The sequence below is a fragment of the Anolis carolinensis genome, chromosome 4, assembly GCF_035594765.1.
Source record: "Anolis carolinensis isolate JA03-04 chromosome 4, rAnoCar3.1.pri, whole genome shotgun sequence".
Taxonomy (NCBI): domain Eukaryota; kingdom Metazoa; phylum Chordata; class Lepidosauria; order Squamata; family Dactyloidae; genus Anolis; species Anolis carolinensis.
This window is the reverse complement of record NC_085844.1, coordinates 120348087-120360831: the sequence shown is the minus strand read 5'-3', so window position 1 is coordinate 120360831 and position 12745 is coordinate 120348087.

Sequence of the window (12745 nt, the reverse complement as noted above, 5' to 3'; positions counted from 1 at the left end):
AGGTGTCCCAAATCTACTCAGAGTCTGAGCTCCACACAGTAGAGCTCGTGGATCTGGAGTACCTAGCAATTCGTCGGAGTCCCAATCATCCTGCCCACACTTAGCCCCATGAACACTTAAAGAACCATCCTCCCTTCTCCAAGCATCCCAATTGGGATCAGCTCCTGCAGAAACCCCAGGTTCAGAAGTATCCATAGACCCCAAATCCCCAGACATCTCCGGTGGCTGTGCCCATTCAGTGCCCGCTTCCCCAGCCACCACCTGTTCCTCAGCATCCATCTCCCCATCTGAATCTTCCTCAGAAGATCCCCCATATAGCTCTCTAAGTCGCTTCCTGCGCAACTCCTCCAGTGAACCCTCATCACGAGGGTTTTTTCTTCCTCTTCGAATTCCATCCCCATCAACCATAATCCCCGAAGGCGCAGTCACAACAGTTGCTATGCGCTGGAACTGCCTTATCAAAAAGGTTAGACTTGCATCCTCCTTACTATCTTTCCCAACATCTTTTTATTCCAGTGATAATTGAGTTTTAGGAAGAAATGGCCCTTGTATAATGCACTCTATTTCTTTGCTTTGGTTTGTTCTTTTAATTTTTTGCTTTTAATAGGTCGTGGTTTTCAATTGTATTTAATTACTTTTTACCTTTTATGTACTTGTTTTTATTGTTGTAAACCATCTTGACTTTCAAGCTGGGGAAAGATGATATCCTTCTGGAACTACCAATTGAAATTAGGTTTATATAAAAATATGAATTCTACCCTACCACCCTTCTGACATTTGGCCACAGGGTGAGTGCTCTTTAATATCATGGAAAGTATCTGTTTCCTGCCCTCATTTTGCTTACAGACATATCCATTTGTTGGCTTTGATCCACTGAACTGCACATATTCAAAACTGCTTTATCATGGGTGATAAAACATGTAACCCAGCTCTTGTATTCAAGTTGTTAATTTATTCTACATTGCTCTAGACTCTAAAAGAGGTCATATAAAATTGACATCTCTGTTCCTCCTACCATCCTCCACTTTAAGGTACAGTGCGAGCTTTGTATCTCGAAAAATGATCTCATTTGCCTGCTGTATAATGACAGCCACCACCACGCTTCTCCCTTAGTCAGGCTGGGCGGAGATAAATGATTCCTTCGGGCATTACCCAGCAATGAAGCCAGTTACTCTTAGACTAAACAGAAAGCCACTGAACAGAAAACAGTGGCCATTTTAAACAACTGTTGTTTGGAATCCCGTTAATCAGGGTTATAAACTGGTGGTGTCTCTTGAACATGACTGGCTGAAGACAGTTTAATACAGGAGGTGAAATACAAGTGTCAAACTCTTCAGTCTGACATAAAGAAGTCAATAAGACAGACTCTAGAAGAGTATTTCAACACAGATTTCTCAGGGCAGAAGTGTTTCTCCTGAATCTTTCTAGTTTTATCCCCCTTGACATTGTTCTCCACCCACAAAGTTCCTCTGTCTGACAATAGGGTCCGATGTATTGTCTGATGTGTTATCCAAATAGCCAATAGTGTATTTCAATATAGTATGGCTCCATATCCATGTGAGATACATACTCAGATTTTGAGTATATGCGCAAAATCAAAGCCTAATGAAATCAAGAACGTATTGTCGAAGTCTTTCCCTGCCAGAATCACTGGGGTGTTGTGTGGTTTTCGGGCTGTATGGCTGTGTTCTAGCAGCATTTTTTCCCTGACATTTCACCTGCATCTGTGGCTGGCATCATCAGAGGATCTGACAGTAAAGAAAGCAAGTGGAGTATAATTACCTGTAGAGTGTCCAGGGTGGGAGAAAGAACCATTGTCTGTTAACCAAGTGTAAAGGGTGCAATTAGCAATCTTGATTTGCAAGTGTTGAGTGGGATCCACCCATTAGCTTGTGAGTAACCAACCATGAAGACTGTATAATCAGTTAGTGAGGGCTTCTGTCTAGAAGTAGCCTGGCCTTTCTTCCCTTTGAATTGTTGACTGCCTAGACACATCCTTTGTCTAGGTGGTGTTCACTAGTCCATGATTGCTTGCTGCCTGGAGCCCTCCTGGTGTTTTTGAATACTGATAGTTAAATTTTATTCATTTTCCTAGTTTTTTCCTTTCTGTTGAAATTGTCCATGTACTTGTGGATTTCAATGGCTTCTCTGTGTATCATAGCGGTTGTCAGAGTAGTCCAGAATGTCTGTGTTCTTAAATAATATGCTGTGTCCAGGTTGGTTTTGTTGATGCCTGTAGAAATAAATAAATAGAAGTTTTACCAAAGTTTCTGAATCAAGATAAACCCTGCAGTATAATAAAATGTCACACAGGCTTGTGCAACAAGTAACAGTATCTTAACTTCAGTTCAAAAGTTCAAACAGGGCAACAATATATATAACTGTCTTTCTAAATTCACACAGAGAACATGGGAATAAACAGTCCCTTTAAATATGCCTCATTTGCCTTATAAATAACTAGGCTTCAGAGAGTATGGCAGTCATTTCCTCCCTGATCAAATCAAGCATCTTCTCATCCCTCTCCGAGATGAAAATGGCAATTAGAACACTTTACCTCAACACCAAGCTAGAGGCAGCAGCCAATCGGAATTCTCGCTCCTGACTGGCTCACCCAATCAGTTGTCGACACATTCCCTTTCCAGTTAACTCACCACATCATGGTGCCTCTTTTACAAATATTCACAGGTTTATCATGTGTTCTGCTATTGCTGATTTTTCTGGCTGAAATAGTCTGCAGTGCTTTTTGTGTTCTTTGATTTTAGAGAAAGAGGAAGAAACTGGGAAATCATATAAAATAATGAAATGTTAAAGTATCAGAAGAGTAATTGGGCATGTTCCTGCCAACATTGAATGGTATGATCCCACTGAACAATCTGTTGCCCAAGAATGCCCTGTGAAATTTTTAAGGTCCACTAATGGAATAATAACAATGCATTAAATATCATTAAACATTGTATTATGCACAATAAATAAATATAAATTTCAAATAAATGGTTACAAATGACAAACTGTTGCATTCACAGTATGATGAATGGTAGTTGCATTCACAGTGTAGTAAACTTTATTGTTTATTTTCTTATTTCTTCATAAAAGATGAGTAGACCCCTGATCCACAACCAGTTTCTACTACCTATAGTCTTCGTCTGGTGGTAGGGTCTGCAAGTATTGGGTAACATTAATACAACTGTACAAAGGGTTTACTGGCTGAGTTAAATTGACAACTATTAATACATACTACTTACTTTTGTTATTTAGTTCAAACAATTCAATAATGTACTCAATGAACTCTAAAGTCTTTCATAGATATAGAATCATAGAATAGTAGAGTTGGAAGAGACTTCATGGGCCATCCAGTCCAACCCCCTGCCAAGAAGCAGGAAATCGCATTCAAAGCACCCCCGACAGATGGCCATCCAGCCTCTGTTTAAAAACCTCCAAAGAAGGAGCCTCAACCACAGTCCGGGGGAGAGAGTTCCACTGCCGAACAGCTCTCACAGTGAGGAAGTTCTTCCTAATGTTCAGGTGGAATCTCCTTTCCTGTAGTTTGAAGCCATTGTTCCGTGTCCTACTCTGCAGGGCAGCAGAAAACAAGCTTGCTCCCTCCTCCCTATGACTTCCCTTCACGTATTTATACATGGCTATCATGTCTCCTCTCAGCCTTCTCTTCTGCAGGCTAAACATGCCCAGTTCTTTAAGCCTCTCCTCATAGGGCTTGTTCTCCAGACCTTTGATCATTTTAGTTGCCCTCCTCTGGACGCTTTCCAGCTTGTCAACATCTCCCTTCAACTGTGGTGACCAGAACTGGACGCAGTATTCCAGGTGTGGTCTGACCAAGGCAGAATAGAGGGGGAGCATGACTTCCCTGGATTTAGACGCTATTCCCCTATTGATGCAGGACAGAATCCCATTGGCTTTCTTAGCAGCCGCATCACATTGCTGGCTCATGTTTAACTTGTTGTCCACAAGGACTCCAAGATCTTTTTCACACGTACTGCTGTCTAGCCAGGCGTCCCCCATTCTGTATCTTTGATTTCCATTTTTTCTGCCGAAGTGAAGTATCTTGCATTTGTCCTTGTTGAACTTCATTTTGTTAGTTTCGGCCCATCTCTCTAGTCTGTCAAGATCGTTTTGAATTCTGCTCCTTTCTTCTGGAGTGTTAGCTATCCCTCCCAGTTTGGTGTCGTCTGCAAACTTGATGATCGTGCCTTCTAACCCTTCGTCTAAGTTGTTAATAAAGATGTTGAACAGAACCGGGCCCAGGACAGAACCCTGCGGCACTCCACTCGTGACTTCTTTCCAAGATGAAGATGACGCATTGGTGAGCACCCTTTGGGTTCGTTCGCTTAGCCAATTACAGATCCACCTAACTGTAGTTTTGTCTAGCCCACATTTTACTAGTTTGTTTGTCAGAAGGTTGTGAGGGACTTTGTCGAAGGCCTTACTGAAATCCAGGTACGCTACATCCACGGCATTCCCTGTATCGACCCAACTCGTAACTCTGTCGAAAAAAGAGATCAGATTAGTCTGGCATGACTTGTTTTTGGTAAATCCGTGTTGACTATTAGCAATGACTGCATCTGTTTCTAAGTGTTTGCAGACCACTTCCTTAATGATCTTTTCCAGAATCTTGCCTGGTATCGACGTGAGGCTGACCGGACGGTAATTGTTTGGGTCGTTCTTTTTTCCCTTCTTGAAGATAGGGACCACATTTGCCCTCCTCCAATCTGCTGGGACTTCTCCCGTTCTCCAAGAACTCTCAAATATGATTGCCAGTGGTTCTGAAATAACTTCTGCTAGTTCCTTCAGTACTCTTGGATGTAGTTGATGTGGCCCTGGCGACTTGAATTCGTTTAGAGTGGCCAGGTGTTCCTGGACAACTTGTTTCCCTATTTGGGGTTGGATTTCCCCAAATCCTTCGTCCATTTCATGTTGCTGAGGTTGAAGATGGCTTTCTTTTTGTGAGAAGACCGAGGCAAAGAAGGCATTAAGCAGTTCTGCCTTTTCCCTGTCCCCTGTCGCCATCACCCCATCTTCTCCTCGCAGAGGCCCTATCGCCTCCTTTTTCTTCCTGTTTCTACCAACGTAAGCAAAAAAGCCTTTTTTGTTGTTTTTAATGTCCCTGGCAGGCCTGAGCCCGTTTTGCACTTTAGCCTTGCGAACCTTTTCCCTACAGGAGTTGGCTATATGTTTGAATTCTTCTTTGGTGGTTTCTCCCCTTTTCCACTTCTTGTGCATGTCACTTTTGAGTTTTAGCTCAGTTAGAAGTTCTTTGGACATCCATTCTGGCTTCTTCGCACGTGCCATATTTTTTTTCTTTGTTGGCACTGTTTGCATTTGCGCCTTGCGTATTTCACTTTTAAAAAACTCACATCTATCGTGGAACCTATTGGGAACATATAGTGGCTTACAAGTTGTTCTCTTGATACATGAAGAAACAAGAAAATAAACAGGAAAGTTTACTACACTATGAATGCAACTACCATTCATCATACTGTGAATGCAACAGTTTGATTGTCATTTGTAACAATTTATCTGGAATTTATATTCATTTATTGTACATAATACAATGTTTAATGATATTTAATACATTGTTATTATTCCATTAGTGGACACTTGTTAGTTCAAGCCCTTGGGAACCCATTTTTTCTTATAAATTTTTAAGGTCATCATAAGTCAACAGGCAACTTGGAGACATATACATATAACCTGATTGCTTCATGACAACTGAAAGTCAGTTAATGCTCCTAGAACTTGGGGAGCAGGTTTATAGCATGAGAAAGATATATTTTCAAGACCTCAACTCCCAGAATCCATCAGCTAGTATGGTTAATGTCTGTGTAGGTTCCAGAACTGTGATAGTTATAGTCCAAACATTTACTTTTCCAAGCTCTGGGCAAGTTATATCATCTTGTAGAGGCTACAAAACATAGTGACAAGAAGGATGAGAAGATAGTGCGACTGGATTTTTTTCAGTGAAATGCACAGGTCAACATTGCTTCCATTGCAAAATGATAGTTAGATGATGCCCAAGGATATCCAGCCACTGTATCAACATGGGAGTGCACCTTTGCATCCCAAACTGAGGTTGTAAATGGGAATGCAGCCTGAAAGAAATAAGCAGAGGCTGGATGGCCATCTGTCGGGGGTGCTTTGAATGCGATTTCCTGCTTCTTAGCGGGGGGTTGGACTGGATGGCCCATGAGGTCTCTTCCAACTCTACTATTCTATGATTCTATGATTCTAAGCCAGGTGAGTCATTTGCAGAGACACTATTGAGCAGAGTCTTGACCAGTGTGTTGCATTTTTTAAAAACAGTCACCCATAGTTTAGAAATCATCATTTATTTTTAGAGTTGGCTGGGCAAAGGCTTTTTTTTTCATGTCAGGAGCGACTTGAGAAACTGCAAGTTGTTTCTGGTGTGAAAGAATTGGCCATCTGCAAGGATGTTGCCCAGGGGACACCCAGATGTTTTGATGTTTTACCATCCTTGTGAGAAGCTTCTCTCATGTCCCCACATGGAGAGCTGGAGCTGACAGAGGGAGCTCCATCTGGATTTGAACCAGCAGCCTTCAGGTGAGCAACCCAATCATCACATCAGCAGTCCTGCTGGCACAAGAGTTAACCCATTGTGCCACTGGGGGCTCCTTGCCAAGGGCTGCCTGTAAGGGAGTTGTTACATTATTTTTGAAGAACCGATATTTAAAAAGGAATGTGTTTGTTTTATTTCTTATTAGGCAATGGAATCTTTTAAAGACAAAATGTCCTACTGTTCCACAAGTAGGGGAGCATAAAATAAGAGGAAGTTAACAATAACTGTTGAGCAGTTGAGCTCAGCATTTTATAACTACATGTATTATCCCTCTTCCAACAGTATTTTGCAAATCCATGTGGGAAAAATATTGTAATGAAGTCTTCAGGCAGCAGATGAACAGGAGAGAAATATAATCAAGGCAAAGCCATTCTTTCTCTCCTGAAGAAATATAATACATAAGGTGAATCACACTGATACCGAGTATATAATTTGAATACTGAAATATAGGAAAGGGATTATAAATGGCATCCCATGGTTAATACAACAGTCATATTCTACCACTTAATAATATAAGTGAGGACTAATAGGAAGCCACCTTTTACTTATTTCTGTTAATCATCTTCCAAATAACCTACTTGGAGTATTGATTATGTAGCCACTTTAGTTTATTTATCACTGGGTTGGTTGGTTGAAGTTCACTGCATAAAATACATAGTAGATTTAAATGAGGCTTCAATGTGTTGTCAAAGGCTTTCATGTCCAGAATCATAGGGTTGTTGGGTGTTTACGGGCTGTATGGCCATGTTCCAGAAGCATTTTCTCCTGACATTTCGCCCACATCTATGGCAGGCATCCTCAGAGGTTTTGAGGTAAATGAAGCTTCCTTTCAGGAAAGAAAACCTCCCAAGAAACTAGCCAATAAAGACTAACGGAAGAGCTCTGACAGCTAGATCAACTAGATAACATAACTGAAGATATATCTCTTCCTGCAAACCTACCCAGCCAGTATTGATCACAAATTTTAAACTTGTGTCTTATGTTCAATCTTTGTTCTATGCATTTTAATATGTATTTTGTAGAAACATGTTTTAGTATGTGCATTTTACAGAATGTTTTAATAATTGTGTGTTTTAGCGATGTTGTAACCCACCTCGAGCCATGAGAAGAGGCAGGAAAGAAATAAAATTGTTGTTGCTGTGGTTGTTGTTGTTGCTGTTGTTGTTGTCCACTGAGGCTGGTGGGGTCGAGGTTGGGGTCAGTACCAGTAAATTGAATTTGTTACCAAGCTTACTTCCGTTTAAGATCTATGTATATCTTGAGCACCTGTCGGCTGAAAGAAATGTAGTTAGGTAGGCAATATCCTTTCTGCTCCAGAAGTAGGATCACATGTTCAGCTTGTCCATATACCGTATATACTCAAGTATAAGCTGACCCGAATATAAGCCGAGGCACCTAATTTTACCAAAAAAAACCTGGGAAAACATTGACTCCAGTATAAGCCGAGGGTGGTAAATTTCAGAAATAAAAATAGATACCAATAAAATTACATGAATTGAGGCCTCAGTAGGTTAAATGTTTTTGAATATTTACATCAAGCTCAAATTTAAGATAAGACTGTCCAGCTCTGATCCAATCATTATTCTCATCTTCTTCAATGTAAATGTGCTTATGTATCCTTTTAATAATAATAGAGTAAAATAATACATGTAATAATAATAATAATAATAATAATAATAATAATAATAATAATAAATACAGGAAAATAATACATATAATAATAAATAGAATAAAATAATACATGCGATAATAACAACAATAATAAGATCAGAGTGAAATAATAAATGTATTAATAATAATAATAATAATACAATAGAGTAAAATAAATGTAATAGTAGCAACAATAATAGAGAAAAAATAATAAATGTAATAATACCAATAATAATAGAGAAAAATAATAAATTACTCTATATTCTCGAGTATAAGCTAACTCAAATATAAGCCAACCAGGACCCACACCCGAGTATAAGCCGAGGGGGGCTTTTTCAGTCTTAAAAAAAGGGCTGAAAAACTAGGCTTATTCTCGAGTATATACAGTAATCTGGCTCTGTGCAGGTAGGAGAGGTTTAATTCCCTCCAATTGTTTTTATTTCTATAAAGATGCCCCTGCCAATGTGGAGGACGAATAAGAGTCCATAGGTACCAATAAAGTTTAGATTTTTACGGCGCCCTCTGCTAATAGCTATTATGAAGGGTCTGGGATTTTAGGAAAGGAAATTAACAAGTGGGTGGGTTTAAATCTCCATATTCAAGAAGTGCCAGAGCGAAAACGGAAGAGAACTCCTACACCATTAATAATTGTGCAGTAGAGGGTGTTACAACTGGTTACCTTGTTGTGTGACAAGTAATATCTCTTCTATGCAACTATGAAAGATAACAGACGACTTCTCCAATGTTTACCCTGACAATCCCAGGCATCATCTGCACTGACCATTTAATGCAGTTTGAAGACAGCTTCAAATGGCAGCGCCTGGACAACAAACCCGGGCTGTGGCACAAGCTGGTGAGCAGCCAGCTGTAGCCAGCTGAGACCAATCACTCTGACCAAGAGCCTAGAGGCCATGAGTTCGAGGCCAGCTCGGAGCTTGCGTTTGTCTTTGTCTTTGTTCTATGTCAAGGCATTTAATGTTTGCCTTATATGTGTAATGTGATTCTGCCCTTCGGGGTGAGAAGGGCGGAATATAAATACTGTAAATAAATAATAAATAAACCCCAAGAAAAGTGAAAAGAAAGCCTTAATGTACATCACTTTTTGGGGATTTGTGTAATCACCATCCACTCTTCCAACTGGTTTCAGAATTTCCTACATAACGAAACCATTTTCTTCAACATCAGATTGAAACTCCATTAAATGGTCAGTATAGATGGGGCCCTAATCCCTGATCCAGTTTGAGATCCTGTGTGGGAGTAAAAAACAGTACAAGGCTTAGCTACATGTGACACCTTTTATGAAGCATTTTTTGTTATTATTCCCAATATTGTAGACTCCCTCCTCCCGCCCTGTCAAAATTGCAGTGATCATCTTCCTAAGATTTCCCACAGGACCAATGAGACTTCCATGCCTTCCACAATAAAGTCTGCAGTACATAGCTATTTTGCTATTTTGTTATAGCAATCCCATAAATTTTTCATCATAGATTCACAGGGAATACTCAGAGGTGCTTTTGTCAGTTTCTTCCTGTGAAATATAGCCTACCTGGTATTTGTTGGTGGTCCCCCATCAAAGTAATAACCAGGGCTGACTCAGTTTAGCTTCTGAGATAAGATGAGATCTTGCTGAAGTACTAATATTTGAGAGGGTCATAAGGGCAAGAAATTTCTTTTTAAAAAAAACAATTGCACTCTTTCTAAGACTGTATGATTTCTTATTTCTAAGAACAAATAAAAAGGATATATGCAATTTTCAGAAAGATCAATTGATTTAAAAATATTAAAACATGAAGACAGAGGCAGCATAGGACTCAAATCAATGGATTCAAATACGAGAATGGATATTCCAACTAAATGTTGGGAAACTTCCTGACAGAAATAGCACAACAATTTAGTCTGATTCAGAAGGTAGTGGACTGCCTTTCTCTGGGGTTTTTATAACTGTGGTTAGAAAGCCATTCTCAAGTTATTTAGGGAACATAAAGTAAGGTAAAGGTTTCCCCTGACGTTAAGTCCAGTCATGTCTGACTCTGGGGGGTTGGTGCTCATCTCCATTTTTAAGCCGAAGAGCCGGCATTGTCCATAGACACCTCCAAGGTCATGTGGCTGGCATGACTGCATGGAGCGCCATTACCTTCCTGTTGGAGTGGTACCTATTGATCTACTCACATTGGCATGTTTTCGAACTGCTAGGTTGGCAGAAGCTGGAGCAACAGCGGGTGCTCACTCTGCTCCCGGGATTTGAACCTGCGACCTGTAAAAATGAGAGTGATGGACTAAATCATTATTGGGATCCCTTTCAATTCTGTGATTTTAAGGTTCTGTGGATCTTGTGGCATCTCAGTGATGAGCACATTTTACAGTGAATAAATTTTGCTGGGCCCATCAGACACATGGAATGTAAAGAAAAGCCATTTTAATGAAGCGGGTTGTGTTCTCTTTAAAAATTTGCAAAATAAAATATGTCAATCTTTCTGATGTCACTAGTCTGCTGTTTTTGCCCCAAGAGACTGGCAAAGCAACTTCAAACCCCCACCTCCCCAAACAACTTCCCCTGGAAAGTATGCCATCTATTCCAGTCACATGAGGAGAGAGTGCGATTGTGCTCATGTTCTGCTTGAAGGCTTCCCAGAACCAATTGGTTGGCCACTGTGGAAACATAATGCTTGTCTAAGTAGGGCTTTGATATGATCCAACACAGCTATTGTGCTTCTATTCATCTTTTAAAATCTGTAAGATCGTATTCGGTCTGGAGCTGAAAATATAAAATAGTAGTTACACCAACAAATCTTTTAAGTGGCGTAATGTGGAGCCCCCGATGGTGCAGCAGCTTAAACTACCAAGCTGCTGAACTTGCTGACTGAAAGGCTGGAGGTTCAAATCCAGGGAGTGGAGTGAGCTCCCGCTATTAGCCCCAGCTTCTGCCAACCTAGCAGTTCAAAAACATGCAAATGTGAGTAGATCAATAGATACCGCTTCTGCGGGAAGGTAATGGCGCTCCATGCAGTCATGCCAGCTTCATGACCTAGGAAGTGTCTACAGAAAACACTGGCTCTTTGGCTTAGAAATTGAGATGAGCACCAATCGCCGGAGTCGGACATGAGTAGACTTAATGTCAGGGGAAAACCTTTACCTAATGTGGAGTTACTGATAACTTTTGTGAAGGTTCCATAAGTCCATAGGCAACTTGAAGCCATACATTAATTGAAGTATTAATAGTAATTGAAGAGTCAAGTTGAAATTAAGACAATGCAATAAACACCCTAGCCAGTGTAGTGTAGTGGTTTGAAGGTTAGACTTCAAACCCTAGTTTCCATTATGACAGGGGAAACAAGGGTTTAAATTCCTGCTCAGTCACGGAAACCCACTGAGTAACTGAAGGCCAGTTACAGACTCTAAGCCTTGGAGGAAGGCAAAGGCAAGCCTGCTCTGAAACTAATCTTGCCAAGAAATCCCCAGGATAATGTTGAATGAATTCAGCTCTGCAAGAATACTGGGTTCGGAAGCCCAACATGTCAAGCTCCCCAAAGGACCAAATAAGACACAGGCAGGATGAATGCAAAGAAGAGAGGCTTTATTTTCCTTTGGCCAAAAGAGGATGTCTGCATTCCAAAGACTGATATACATGTAATTGCAAACATACAGATTTGTTTATAGCAATTTGACAGCTATTCAAAACGAATGACTTTGCCATGTTGACTATTGATTGGTCCAAAATGGTGGTAGCTAGGCTCCATTTCCTGATAGGTTCAGGATTTCTGCCCATCATCATCCCTGATTGGCTTCACTGTAGTGGAAAATATAATATACTGCCACCAGTTTATTCAAAGGCTTGTGTTTGTTTATTGATCTGCTGAGGAGAAAGGAACGGGGCTGGGCAAGAGATAATGGGTTGAAATGGTTCTGTTTCTACCAGGACAATTGGTGTCAGCTAGACAGACAAAGGAATGACCAGGGTGTTGGCACAGTACAACTGAGACCCCAAGGATGGGGTCTGAACCAGTAATTTCAATGAGAAAATGTTCCCAGGAATAAAATCAGATAATACTAGGGAAAAAAAACTCTCTTGGGGTTTCCTAAGCCTATTATGTGTCTGTGTTTCTCTCAAGGCATTGTGAAAAGATTATGGTAACTAAATGTTTGGACCTTCCCTGAGGTGTGACAACATTTCGGTAAGTTCATTGAAGAGTTGCCTGAAACTAAGGAAAATATCATTGCGGTCTCCCTCATTGGGATTGGTTTTGAGGTCAGGTTTTCTACAAATTGTAGAAACTCACCTTAAGGTCACCATAAGTCAGAAATGGGTTGAAAGCCCACAATGACAATAAAATATATTTTCTAAATAAACTCTCGAGTGGGGCTTTTTCGTGTAGCCATCAAATTGCTGTCCTTGTTTTTAACTTGTTTTTAACCATGGAGAGGGTGGAGGTAGTCTATAGAATATCTTGGAATTTCTGGAAGAAGAAGAAGAAGAAGAAGAAGAAGAAGAAGAAGAAGAAGAAGAAG